The 13,937-nt window shown below is 43.0% G+C and overlaps 3 long non-coding RNA genes across 3 annotated transcripts in view; 1 reads left to right on the top strand and 2 right to left on the bottom strand.

Moving 5' to 3' along the window:
- The window catches only part of LOC308587137, a 74,817-nt gene extending 64,245 nt beyond the window's left edge, over window positions 1–10,572 (top strand). The window contains exon 2 of the long non-coding RNA XR_014008207.1: window positions 3,060–10,572. This is a non-coding gene — a long non-coding RNA (uncharacterized lncRNA). The remainder of the gene's footprint in view (window positions 1–3,059) is intronic.
- On the bottom strand, window positions 298–1,490 carry LOC308587183. Its single transcript, XR_014008274.1, has 2 exons — window positions 1,035–1,490; window positions 298–1,002 (listed from the first exon to the last, which is right to left on the bottom strand). It is a non-coding gene; the product is annotated as an uncharacterized lncRNA (long non-coding RNA).
- On the bottom strand, window positions 10,266–12,446 carry LOC308587153. The gene is made up of 2 exons (XR_014008238.1): window positions 12,338–12,446; window positions 10,266–11,191 (listed from the first exon to the last, which is right to left on the bottom strand). It is a non-coding gene; the product is annotated as an uncharacterized lncRNA (long non-coding RNA).
- Window positions 12,447–13,937: the final 1,491 nt, after the last annotated feature.

Here is a 13,937-nt window from a genome sequence, read left to right as displayed (position 1 = left end):
TTGGCAGTGGAACAGACTCCCACGAGAGGTGGTGGACTCTTCTTCCATGGAGGTTTTTAAGCAGAGCTAGGATGGCCATCTGCCATGGATGCTTTCGCTGAGATTCTTGCATTGCAGGGGGTTAGACTAGATGACCGCTGGGTCCCTTCCAATGCTCAGATTCTCTGATTCTATGAAAATGATCTGGATTAATGACAGCCACCCACCAGTTTCATATTCAAAACTGTTTCCCACCCCGTTATTACTATATATAAAGAACACATTAAAGTAGACAAAAAAAACAACTTACAAAAAGGATCAATAAACGTGTCACCTTTATTATATAAACCTTTATCATAATCACATGTCAGATTTTCTTTTGTGAATGAAATAAAATGGTTTCAATCAGTTTTTAATAACCAAGAATCAAATGTAGAGCTTGGGGAGCATTCAGTGCTTTTTTTCTTTGAAAATGTTTAGGGGTACTCTCATTTTGACTTGAGGAAATCACCACTTTACAGTTCAAATTGAGGAAAATAAAAACAGTAAATAGACAAAAGTACAAAGAACATGCATTACCTCATATTACACAACACCATTGTCCCATCTTTTGTTTTTACAGAGTCCTCATTAACTTTACACTTCTTTTCTGGCTGTGTTGATGAAAAATAGTTTGTAATTTCCCTACTCATATTAAAATACTGTCCCTCAATGAGGCCAAACTTTCATCGCTAAAACACCACACACCCACATTCCACACATTAAACGCTCGCTTCCTTCTGAGACTCAGGAAACACCGGGAATGGAAATGAGGCTGCCATCAGGGGCAGCTTTGGAACTGACGATTCATCGTACTAGGGAAGAAACAAAATTCTAAAATCTTTGTTTCTTCTCCTGTTAGATTCACAAAATGTTTAGGGGTATATGTACCCCTGCATCCCCCCCCCCCGAAAAAAGCACTGGGTAAATTTAAACAAGGCTTAGGTCAACTCCCCAGATGTTCAGTGTCCAGGGGTTCAGTGCCTGGCACCCACAAACTCATGGCAAAGGGGAGCCTGGCACCCACAAACTCATGACATTTCAATTCCTTGCAACCTAAGAAAAGCTGTTTATTGGCAGAACACACTGGGCAGAAACTGAAAGAAACAGGGGGATGAGGAGGTCTAAGGGTGAAGTCCTGCTCCTGTCCATCATAATACTGGACAGATTGCTACAGGGTGTTGAGAAGGGTTATTTTTAGCTATTAAGTGAGAAATAGCATCCATAGTCTAGCCCAGAAGTGTTGTCCCTTGGTGACTCCGCCATGTTGAAAAGTGTGTGTGTTTGCAAGGTGTTTTTTTTCTCCCCTTTTTAAATTTTAAATATTTTTATTAAGTACAAATTTGAAAACATACATATTTACAACAAAAGAAAATACAAAAGAAAAAGAAAATACATATAACCAAGGGGGGGGGGAATTAGAGAATATTTTGTCTCTTTTCATATTTACAGTTATTTATACCTCCATAAAACGCTATTCACAATAAAGCAGTGAAATGAAAGATATCAGAAAAAGAAAAAAGAAAAAGAAAGAAGTAAAAGAAAAAGATCTTAGGTGAAATTTTTTAAAAGTAGATAAGTACTCACAATACATAGTCATTCCCTATCTATATTTATATTCAATTGTATAATTTTATCTTGTCCTTATCTACCTTAAATAAAGTGTGTGTGTGTTTTTTTAAAAAAAGACTTCCACCGTGTTTCCTGTCCTGTTCAGAAATGCACCATGCTGGCTGAAGCCAGCTCTAGTTCTTTTCTAAATTGAATAAAACCACTTAACCCACTGGAAGATATATCTGAAAAATAAATATTAAGGGGAGCAATGCCCATTGTTAAGCAAGGTAGCTAAAGTAACGGACTCATGTTTTCCATTGTGACACATCCCCTGCTGATTGGTTGGCCGAGAACTTTGGACAGAGCATCTATTAGAGTTAAGTGAGAGAGGGAATGAGGGAGAAGCGAATTGTGTTTTGGGAAAAAAAATGAAACAATCATCTGGTCTGTAAGTAGGATCTCTTATTCTTCCCCCTATTTCTTTAGCTATTCCTTAGGATTTAGACACATAGGGAACCAGGTCATGCTTAGATTTGTTTTTAAAGATTGTCCTCAGGGCCCCTTAGCTGCTTTGAGGGAAATGGCTTGCAGTGCAGGGATAGAGAGTATTGAGGAAATAATTAGAATCCATTTCGTGACCTTCTTCCTTTTCTTCCCTAGATGCACCGGTGTGCACAGGTTGAGAGAGCTGCTGGCCTCCTGCTGCCGATCCATTAAAACCAACCCCTGAACTGTATGAGAGAAGAAAGTCTAATCGTCGAAGGAAGGAGAATTAAAGTGAGAACCATCTATGTTAGACTGAGAGACCAGGGGATGGATGCCACCAATGATTCCACCAGTGGTGAGTGTTGATTTTCCTGTCTGTGCAGGTTGAGAGAGCTGCTGGCCTCCTGTTGCCGTTCCATCAAAATCCATCCCCTGGACTGTTTGAAGGAAGAAAGTGTCATCGTAGAAGGAAGGTGGATTAATGTGAGAACAATTTATGTTAGACTGAGAGACCGGGGGTTGGATGCCACCGGTGATTCCACCAGAGGTGAGTGTTGATCTTCATAAATGAAAATATTAAGAATCCTTTTTCTTCTTTTCTCTTCCAGGCAATGACAGAACTGAGGCCAGAAGCTCCAGTACTGCTCTCCCCCTGCCTTTGCCCAGTTCCCCTACCCCAGAAATCCAGTTAAAAGAATAAATTAATAAACATTTCTATTGTTATTCCTTGGGGGTGCTTTTGTCCAACAATGGACAAAAGCACCCCCAAGAGCCAACCAATGTTTCCATCTTGCCTCCATCAGAAACAGGTTTCCCGTTTCTTTAGCTATTCCTTAAGATTTAGACACATAGGGAACCAGGTCATGGTTAGATTAATTTTTAAAGATTGTCCGCAGGGCCCCCTTAGATGCTTTGAAGGAAATGGCTTGAAGTGCAAGGATAGAGAGTATCAAGGAAATAACTAGAATCCATTTCGTGACCTTCTTCCTTTTCTTCCCTAGATGTTCTGGTCTGCACAGGATTCGAGAGCTGCTGGCCTCCTGTTGCCGTTCCATCAAAATCCATCCCCTGGACTGTTTGAAGGAGGAATGCGTCATGGACATGGAAAAAAGATTAAAGTGCAAACAATTTATGTGAGACCAAGAGACCAGGGGATGGATGCCACCAGTGCTTCTACCAGTGGTGAGTGTTGATCTTCATAAATGAAAATATTAAGAATCCTTTTTCTTCTTTTCTCTTCCAGGCAGCGACAGAAGTGAGGCCAGAAGCTCCAGTACAGCTCTCCCCCTGCCTTTGCCCAGTTCCCCTTCCCCAGAAATCCAGTTAAAAAAATAAATTAATAAATATTTCTATTGCTATTCTAATAAAGTCTTTGATCCTTGGGGGTGCTTTTGTCCAACAGTTGTGGGCATGGGTGGAAATCCCAGGTCACCTGACGCCTGAAGCAGAGCTTGATGGTGGTCGCAAGGCTCCCAAATGCAGTGGGAGAGCCAGCCGATGTTGCCTTCTTGCCTCCATCAGAAACAGGTTTTGTGGAGGCACGCTTCCTAACCGAAGATTGCACCTCTTCTTAATCTTTTTAGCCATCTGCACAGCTTGGATAGGAGCGCCCCTTGCTGTGCCCTTACGCATGCCAGGTAGAGAAATGACCCCTTTTTGTTCGGTTGTGCTAGCAGGTGGCATGAACGGTGCTAATATTATTGTTACTATTTCTATTATCAATGTTATTATTATCTCAATACGGAAAAGGACTGGAAAAAATAGGCCAGAAGGGAGTCTAGGCCAGAAGTGTTTTCCCTTGGTGACTCCGCCATATTGAAAAGTCTGTCTGTTTGAATGTGTTTCCTGTCCTGTCCAGAAATGCACCTTGCTGGATGAAGACAGCTCTAGATCTTTTCTAAATAAATTGAATAAAACCGCTTATCCCACTGGAAGACATATTTGAAAAATAAATGTTAAGGGGAACAATGCCCATTGTTAAGCAAGGTAGCTAAAGTAACCGTGTGATATTCCTCCATTGTGACACGTCCCCTTGCTGAGTGACTTGGCTGAGAACTTTGGGAAGAGCAACTATTTGAGTTTAGTGAGAGAGGTGTTGGTTTCTGACTTGTGTTTTGGAACAAAATGAAGATTTCATCATCTCGCTTGTAAGTAGGATCTCTTATTCTTTCCACAGTCTGTTTCTTTTGCTATCCCGTAAGGTTTAGACACATAGGGAACCAGGTCATGGTTAGAGTAATTTTTAAAGATTGTCCTCAGGGCCCCCTTAGATGCTTTCGGGGAAATGGCTTGCAGTGCAGACATAGAGAGTATCGAGGAAATAACTAGAATCCATTTCGTGACCTTCTTCCTGTTCTTCCCTAGATGTTCTGGTCTGCACAGGATTTGAGAGCTGCTGGCCTCCTGTTGCCGTTCCATCAAAATCCATCCCCTGGACTGTTTGAAGGAGGAATGCAACATGGAAATGGAAGAAATATTAAAGTGAGAACGATTTATGTGAGACCGAGAGACCAGGGGTTGGATGCCACCAGTGCTTCTACCAGTGGTGAGTGTTGATCTTCATAAATGAAAATATTAAGAATCCTTTTTCTTCTTTTCTCTTCCAGGCAGTGACAGCAGTGAGGCCAGAAGCTCCAGTACGGCTGTCCCCCCCGCCTTTGCCCAGTTCCCCTTCCCCAGAAATCCAGTTAGAAAAATAAATTAATAAAGATTTCTATTGTTATTCTAATAAAGTCTTTGATCCTTGGGGGTGCTTTTGTCCAACAGTTGTGGGCATGGGTGGAAATCCCAGGTCACCTGACGCCTGGAGCAGAGCTTGATGGTGGTCGCAAGGCTCCCAAATGCAGTGGGAGAGCCAGCCGATGTTGCCTTCTTGCCTCCATCAGAAACAGGTTTTGTGGAGGCACGCTTCCTAACCGAAGATTGCACCTCTTCTTAATCTTTTTAGCCATCTACACAGCTTGGCTAGGAGCGCCCATTGCCGTGCCCTTACGCGTGCCAGGTAGAGAAATGACCCCTTTCTGTTCGGTTGTGCTAGCAGGTGGCGTGAATGGTGCTAATATTATTGTTACTTTTATCAATGTTATTATTATCTTAATAAGGAAAAGGACTGGAAAAAATAGGCCAGAAGGGAGTCTAGGCCAGAAGTGTTTTCCCTTGGTGACTCCGCCATATTGAAAAGTCTGTCTGTTTGAATGTGTTTCCTGTCCTGTCCAGAAATGCACCTTGCTGGATGAAGACAGCTCTAGATCTTTTCTAAATAAATTGAATAAAACCGCTTATCCCACTGGAAGACATATTTGAAAAATAAATGTTAAGGGGAACAATGCCCATTGTTAAGCAACGTAGCTAAAGTAACCGTGTGATATCCTCCATTGTGACACGTCCCCTTGCTGAGTGACTTGGCTGAGAACTTTGGGAAGAGCAACTATTTGAGTTTAGTGAGAGAGGTGTTGGTTTCTGACTTGTGTTTTGGGACAAAATGAAGATTTCTTCATCTTGCTTGTAAGTAGGATCTCTATTTCTTTCCACAGTCTGTTTCTTTTGCTATCCCTTAAGATTTAGACACATAGGGAACCAGGTCATGGTTAGAGTAATTTTTAAAGATTGTCCTCAGGGCCCCCTTAGATGCTTTCAGGGAAATGGCTTGCAGTGCAGAGATAGAGAGTATCGAGGAAATAACTAGAATCCATTTCGTGACCTTCTTCCTTTTCTTCCCTAGATGTTCCGGTCTGCGCAGGCTGGGTGATCTGTTGGCCTCCTGCTGCCGCTCCATCAAAACCATCCCCTGGACTGTTTGAAGGAGGAAAGCGTGGTGGTAGATGGAAGAAATATTAAAGTGAGAACGATTTATGTGAGACCGAGAGACCAGGGGATGGATGCCACCAGTGATTCCACCAGTGGTGAGTGTTGATCTTCATAAATGAAAATATTACGAATCTTTTTTCTTCTTTTCTCTTCCAGGCAGTAACAGCAGTGAGCCCATGCCCATTGTTAAGCAAGGTAGCTAAAGTAACCGTGTCATGTCCTCCATTGTGACACGTCCCTTGCTGAGTGACTTGGCCGAGAACTTCGGGCAGAGCATCTATTAGAGTTGAGTGAGAGAGGGAAAGTGTGAGAAGTGAATTGTGGTTTGGGGAAAAATGAAACCATCATCTCGTCTGTAAGTAGGATCTCTTATTCTTTCCCGTTTCTTTAGCTATTCCTTAAGATTTAGACACATAGGGAACCAGGTCATGGTTAGATTAATTTTTAAAGATTGTCCGCAGGGCCCCCTTAGATGCTTTGAAGGAAATGGCTTGAAGTGCAAGGATAGAGAGTATCAAGGAAATAACTAGAATCCATTTCGTGACCTTCTTCCTTTTCTTCCCTAGATGTTCTGGTCTGCACAGGATTCGAGAGCTGCTGGCCTCCTGTTGCCGTTCCATCAAAATCCATCCCCTGGACTGTTTGAAGGAGGAATGCGTCATGGAAATGGAAGAAAGATTAAAGTGCAGACAATTTATGTGAGACCGAGAGACCAGGGGATGGATGCCACCAGTGATTCCACCAGTGGTGAGTGTTGATCTTCATAAATGAAAATATTACGAATCTTTTTTCTTCTTTTCTCTTCCAGGCAGTAACAGCAGTGAGGCCATGCCCATTGTTAAGCAAGGTAGCTAAAGTAACCGTGTCATGTCCTCCATTGTGACACGTCCCTTGCTGAGTGACTTGGCCGAGAACTTCGGGCAGAGCATCTATTAGAGTTGAGTGAGAGAGGGAAAGTGTGAGAAGTGAATTGTGGTTTGGGGAAAAATGAAACCATCATCTCGTCTGTAAGTAGGATCTCTTATTCTTTCCCGTTTCTTTAGCTATTCCTTAAGATTTAGACACATAGGGAACCAGGTCATGGTTAGATTAATTTTTAAAGATTGTCCGCAGGGCCCCCTTAGATGCTTTGAAGGAAATGGCTTGAAGTGCAAGGATAGAGAGTATCAAGGAAATAACTAGAATCCATTTCGTGACCTTCTTCCTTTTCTTCCCTAGATGTTCTGGTCTGCACAGGATTCGAGAGCTGCTGGCCTCCTGTTGCCGTTCCATCAAAATCCATCCCCTGGACTGTTTGAAGGAGGAATGCGTCATGGAAATGGAAGAAAGATTAAAGTGCAAACAATTTATGTGAGACCGAGAGACCAGGGGTTGGATGCCACCAGTGCTTCTACCAGTGGTGAGTGTTGATCTTCATAAATGAAAATATTAAGAATCCTTTTTCTTCTTTTCTCTTCCAGGCAGTGACAGCAGTGAGGCCAGAAGCTCCAGTACGGCTGTCCCCCCCGCCTTTGCCCAGTTCCCCTTCCCCAGAAATCCAGTTAAAAAAATAAATTAATAAAGATTTCTATTGTGATTCTAATAAAGTCTTTGATCCTTGGGGGTGCTTTTGTCCAACAGTTGTGGGCATGGGTGGAAATCCCAGGTCACCTGACGCCTGAAGCAGAGCTTGATGGTGGTCGCAAGGCTCCCAAATGCAGTGGGAGAGCCAGCCGATGTTGCCTTCTTGCCTCCATCAGAAACAGGTTTTGTGGAGGCACGCTTCCTAACCGAAGATTGCACCTCTTCTTAATCTTTTTAGCCATCTGCACAGCTTGGATAGGAGCGCCCCTTGCCGTGCCCTTACGCATGCCAGGTAGAGAAATGACCCCTTTTTGTTCGGCTGTGCTAGCAGGTGGCATGAATGGTGCTAATATTATTGTTACTATTATCAATGTTATTATTATCTTAATAAGGAAAAGGACTGGAAAAAATAGGCCAGAAGGGAGTCTAGGCCAGAAGTGTTTTCCCTTGGTGACCCCCCATGTTGAAAAGTCTGTCTGTTTGCAATGTGTTTCCTGTCCTGTCCAGAAATGCACCTTGCTGGATGAAGACAGCTCTAGATCTTTTCTAAATAAATTGAATAAAACCGCTTAACCCACTGGAAGATATATTTGAAAAATAAATGTTTAGGGGAACAATGCCCATTGTTAAGCAAGGTAGCTAAAGTAACCGTGTGATATCCTCCATTGTGACACGTCCCCTTGCTGAGCGACTTGGCTGAGAACTTTGGGAAGAGCAACTATTTGAGTTTAGTGAGAGAGGTGTTGATTTCTGACTTGTGTTTTGGGACAAAATGAAGATTTCTTCATCTTGCTTGTAAGTAGGATCTCTATTTCTTTCCACAGTCTGTTTCTTTTGCTATCCCTTAAGATTTAGACACATAGGGAACCAGGTCATGGTTAGAGTAATTTTTAAAGATTGTCCTCAGGGCCCCCTTAGATGCTTTCAGGGAAATGGCTTGCAGTGCAGAGATAGAGAGTATCGAGGAAATAACTAGAATCCATTTCGTGACCTTCTTCCTTTTCTTCCCTAGATCTTCCTGACTGCGTAGGATTTGAGAGCTGCTGGTCTCCTGTTGCCGTTCCATCAAAATCCATCCCCTGGACTGTTTGAAGGAAGAAAGTGTCATGGTGGACGGAAAGAAGGTTAAAGTGAGAACCATCTGTGTGAGACCGAGAGACCAGGGGATGGATGCCACCAGTGATTCCACCAGTGGTGAGTGTTGAACTGTCTCCTGCCATTATGATCATCCCCTGGTCTGTTTGGAGGAGGAGACTGCGATCATGACGGAGAAGGGAAAGGAAAGATAGAGAGTATCAAGGAAGCATCTAGAACCCATTTCCTGATTATTTTCCCTCTTCTTCCCTAGGTTTCGAAGTTTGAGAAGGCTCCATGGGCTGTTGGTCTCCTACTGTCATATGCCAAAGATCCATCCCCTGGTCTGTGAGGAGGTTGAATAGGAGGAGGTGAACATCATAAAGAACGAGAAGGTGGAGAATGTGAAAATCAGAAGGATATATGTAAGACCATGGGACCAGGGGATGGATGCCACCGATACCAACATGGATGGTTAGTGCTGATCTTTGTTCATGAGGAACAGGGAGGCCGGAGAGAATCTGTCTCACAGGGGGGGGGGGAGAGGTAGCTCCCTTATTCGAGAAGAGTTCAGGAATGGGATGAAGACTTTGGGAAGAGCAACTATTTGATAGTTCAGGTGAGAGGACGACGTCTTTGAGGAAGCAAACATGTTTTCTAGTGCATGGAAGAGACTTTCTTCATCTAAAGTGTAAGTAGGATTCCTCATTCTTTCTGCATTCTGCTTCTTATGCTATCCCTCAAGATTTAGAAACATAGGGAACCAAATTCAGCACAGAGATAGAGAGTATCAAGGAAGTAACTAGAACCAATTTCCTGACTATTTCCCCTCTTCTTCCCTAGATTCCGTAGTCTGTGCAGGCTGGGTGAACTGCTGGCCTCCTGTTGCCGTTCCATCAAAATCCATCCCCTGGACTGTTTGAAGGAGGAATGCAACATGGAAATGGAAGAAAGATTAAAGTGAGAACCATTTATGTAAGACCAAGAGACCAGGGGATGGAGGCCAACAGTGCTTCCACCAGTGGTGAGTGTTGATCTTAATAAATGAAAATATTAAGAATCCTTTTTCTTCTTTTCTCTTCCAGGCAGTGACAGCAGTGAGGCCAGAAGCTCCAGTACAGCTCTCCCCCTGCCTTTGCCCAGTTCCCCTTCCCCAGAAATCCAGTTAGAAAATAAATTAATAAATATTTCTATTGTTATTCTAATAAAGTCTTTGATCATGATTTTATCCTTGGGGGTGCTTTTGTCCAACAATTCAAGATTGTCCAACAATTCAACATTCAAGAAGACTTCAGGGACATCCCTTTTGAAGAAGAGAAAGAACAATTTCTCTTTAATTCTGTCCTTTTCCATTATGGTGTAGTGCCCACTGCAGTCTCTCAGGTTTGCAGGTGTGCCCATGGGTTCAAAGGGTTGGTAACCCAAGTTAGACCGCTGGACTAGGACTTGGGGACGTGGGTTCAAATCCCACCTCACCCATGGAACTTAATGGGTGGCCTTGGGAACTCACTGCCTCTTGACCTACCTCACAGAGCTGTTGTGGGAATGGGATGAGGAAGGCAGGCAGGGAGAATAGTGTTAGCCACCTGGAGATCCTTGCAGGAAAGATGGGCTATCAACATAATAATAAATGGAAAAATTAAAAACCTTTTCTTTTCTCTTCCCGGAAGCCACGGCAGTGAGGTCAGCAGCTCCAGCACAGATCTTCCTCCCCCACCAAGACCCAGTTCCCCCTTCCCCACAAACCCAAATAGAAAAATAAATAAATAACTATTATTATTCTAATAAAGTTCCTTTACGAACATGCTAGTCTGTGATCATCCTTTTGTCCTATGGGGTGCTTTTTCCTACATTTGTGAGCATGGGTGGAAATCCCGAGTCTCGCTGCAGGAGTCGACAGCTTGGGTCCTTCCCTTGTTGTTGCTCCTAGATGGAACTGCGCATGTGCGAAGACAAGACAGAGACTTCCAAACTGGATCAATAAACGTGTCACCCATTGTCTGAAAACCACTGTCCTAATCACATGCCAGATTTTCTTTTGTGAATGAAATAAAATTCTTTCAAATAGTTTTTTAATGTTGGCATTTGTCTGTCTCGAGAAGCAATGGAGTGCGCCTCCGTGGGTGAGGTCAAAAGTCAAGCAATAGTGTTAGCAGTCCCAAAGTGACCTCTCCAGGGAGTAAGCCCAGGCAGTGTGTCTGGAGGTCCTGGGCGTCTCAGGTGACAAGACTCCCTCTCTTGGCCTTGCAGATGTGTCTCCAAGGAAAGTAAAGTTAGGCACCAGTTGGGCTGCAGGAGTTGTCAGAAGGGGTTGTAAACGGCGGCATCCAACCGCCTGAGGAGCTCCACTCCAGATTTGTGTATGGTTTACTTCTTAGCCTTTTTGGCTCCCGAAGATATCCCACAAGGCAAATTAGGATCAGTTTTCCTTCTCCTCGGTGGGCTACTTTTCTAGGTTGATGAGCCCCATCTGCCCCTAATTCCCCTTCACAACACATGCAGAAACCACCTTCTTGACCACTGGACTCACTCTTGGTCTTGTCCGCTCAATCTGCTGGAGGCTGTCTTTGCACACAGGGGAAGTTCAGAACTCACTGAGCATTTGAGACTCCTTGGCTGCCCTCACCTGGTTTAGGTGGCCAGTCGAAGCCGTTCCCAGAATGTGGCCTCTGTCGCATGCTGACCGTTTCTAGGAGAAAGAGAACAGACTTTTTTATAAAAGAATGGGAATGGTTTATTGAATAATTGCAGACAAACTGTAAACAGATAAGAACCCTGGCGGGATTATTGTAATAATAACCCGCTCCCTGTTCACCAAAAAAATAACATAAATATTAACGATTAGAATATTAATAAAGGTTAGTAAATGAAAGAAGTTAATATTATTAGAAATATGAATTTGGAGAACTGCTAAATAGGTGATATAATGAAATTCAGTTAGAGGGGATTCAAGGAAGTCAGGAAGTTAAAATTTATTTTTATGTGTTTTTCTTTGTTTTTTGTGTGTAGTAATGTTTTTCTTTTTTCTTTTTTTATGTGATAAGTGTGAAAACCAATAATTTTTTTTTTATATAAAATGTAGTTGTTTTGCTGCTGCTTTTTTCTGTTCTCAGGCATCCAAGTTAGCCTCCTGCTCCTGCTCCTCTAGTATACGACAGCAACTTCCCCCACTAGGAATCTCTGCTTGGGCTTTCATTGGCCATAAGCAATATCCCATTGAGCCAGGTGGTGTCACTCCCTGGAGAGATATGCCCCATCTCGCCCATCTTTGGGGTTTGACTTTGGCTTTGGTCTTGCGTTCAAGGGGTATAGCCTCTGTGCATGTACAGAGTTCATGATTCAGAAAATCAACGGAAGAAAGCCAGGATTGGGTTTCCTCAGCAGGGACACAAGGTAGAGGAAGGTGTACGTTTAAGAAATCAAATTCCCCAAGGGCTGAAACTCTAATTGGTCAGCCAATTAAAAAACCCATAATTTCCCAGTAGAGTGCTTGGTATCTGGTGCGCAGGGCTTGTGTGCTTTGATCTGGATGGGTCATGATCCCTTGGATGTCTTGAGGCCGTTGTGCAGCAGCCGTAAGTGTTGGGGCTCTGGGAGTGAGACATTGTCCTCAGAAGGCAAATAGTAACAGAGGTTCCCTTTTCTCTCCCTTGGAGACCCTGAACAAGGAGCTGGCCAGCTTGTGGTTTTCTGTTCAGAGTCTAGTGCAACTTTTTCTTGCCAGCCAAGAGTGGGGAGGGAGGTAGGAAAAAGGGGCTAGCGCTTGTGCTAAAATGAGCTTTCATACATGGTCATCCTGCCCCACACTCAGATTCCAAAATATCTGCATGCTCACCTATCCAAGAGGTGGTTGGTGTTGGGCTGGGGGGTCCCAGAAGGCAGAATAGGTTGAGAAGCAAAGCCCAAGAGGTTTGAAGCATCCTCTTCGCGTCCACCCAAACCCAATCTAAACAGCTTTGCTCCAGAACCAGCCCCTCCCTTCAGTTCTGTTCAGTTAAGAATGTCAGTTAAGAGGGACCAACTGTATTTTCTTGATTCTTGCCTGAATGGGCATGCACACTGGTATCTGTTTACCTGTAAGCACACACCTTTAGTTTATCTATTTTTTATATAATAATAAATAATAATAATAATACCTTTATTGTCAAGGTACAACCTGTGTACAATGAAATTAACTGAGCCTCTCCCCCCACAAACAATCTCATTGCACTCTGTGTGCTTGTCGCACAACACACCAATCCCGAAAGTCAGTTGCACTATATTATTTTTCGTTCAGCAGCCTAACAGCCCACAGATAGAAACTGTTTTTTAGCCTGTTGGTACGACTGGTTCTATTTCTATATCTCCTGCCCGAGGGTAGAAGATTAAAGAGGTGCTGGCTGGGGTGTGAATCGTCCCTGAGAAGTTTTCTCGCTCTCCTTTTAAAAAAAGTAAAAATAAAATCCCTGACAGCTGTTGGATTAGGTGAGCCGTGGGGAGTCCCTTCCACTTACACGTAATATTTTCATAATATTTATCTAAAGCACCATTCTCATGATGGTATCTGTTCCAACATTTAAACATTTATTTCAGTTTTCATCATATATTCTGATATTATAGCTCTCCCCTTACCTTCCTGGAACTGCCTCAGACATGTAGTTTAACCATGTAAGTAAGATATATCCTAAATCATTTTAAACTTAACATCTTCCCACTTCACAGGTCTTTCTATTCTTTCTCCTTTTACAAAAAAGTTACAGATCTGCACTGTGTATTGTGTAAACTACTCCGCCTTCCTGACAGTGAGTCTAAAATTATATCCATGCGAAATTTATCTTCGAGGGGTTGCAAGCATTTTGTGGCCTATTTTACACGTTCTTCAGGCAGGAACAAAACAAATGACATGAGGGCTAGAGACATCCTGGGGATTTTGTTGAAGATAGTGACATTCATTATTTAAATGAAGGAAAGATTAATATTTACGAGGGACAGATATATTCTGAAATTTAATTACTCGTTCCGTGGCCACACCTGATTTCATCAAGGCTTCCCCATTCTAGCTGATGGTGCTTCAACAAATTTCCACTTGTGACGCATGGGAATTCAAATCTGCATAACAGGCTACATTTTAATGTGCATTGGTGATTTTAAATGATGATTTTAAAGTTGCTTTCTTTTCCCATGATGGTCGTTAGTCTCTCTGGGCTCTTAGGAGAAGAAGCAACTTCAATTAATTCATTAAAACAAATCTCATCCAAAGCACTAGCTGCACTGACATTTCTGAGTCAAATCCTACAGTAATTATAGTGATATACATAACATAAAGGTAAAGGTAAAGGTACCCCTGCCCGAACGGGCCAGTCTTGACAGACTCTGGGGTTTGTGCGCCCATCTCACTCTATAGGCCGTGGGCCAGCGCTGTCCGGAGACACTTCCGGGTCACGTGGCCAGCGTGA

This window comes from Podarcis bocagei (assembly GCF_964188305.1).
Source record: "Podarcis bocagei genome assembly, chromosome: 5".
NCBI classification, from domain to species: Eukaryota; Metazoa; Chordata; class Lepidosauria; order Squamata; family Lacertidae; genus Podarcis; species Podarcis bocagei.
Note: the sequence above shows the minus strand (reverse complement) of the source record. Positions and strands in the feature narration are given on the sequence as shown.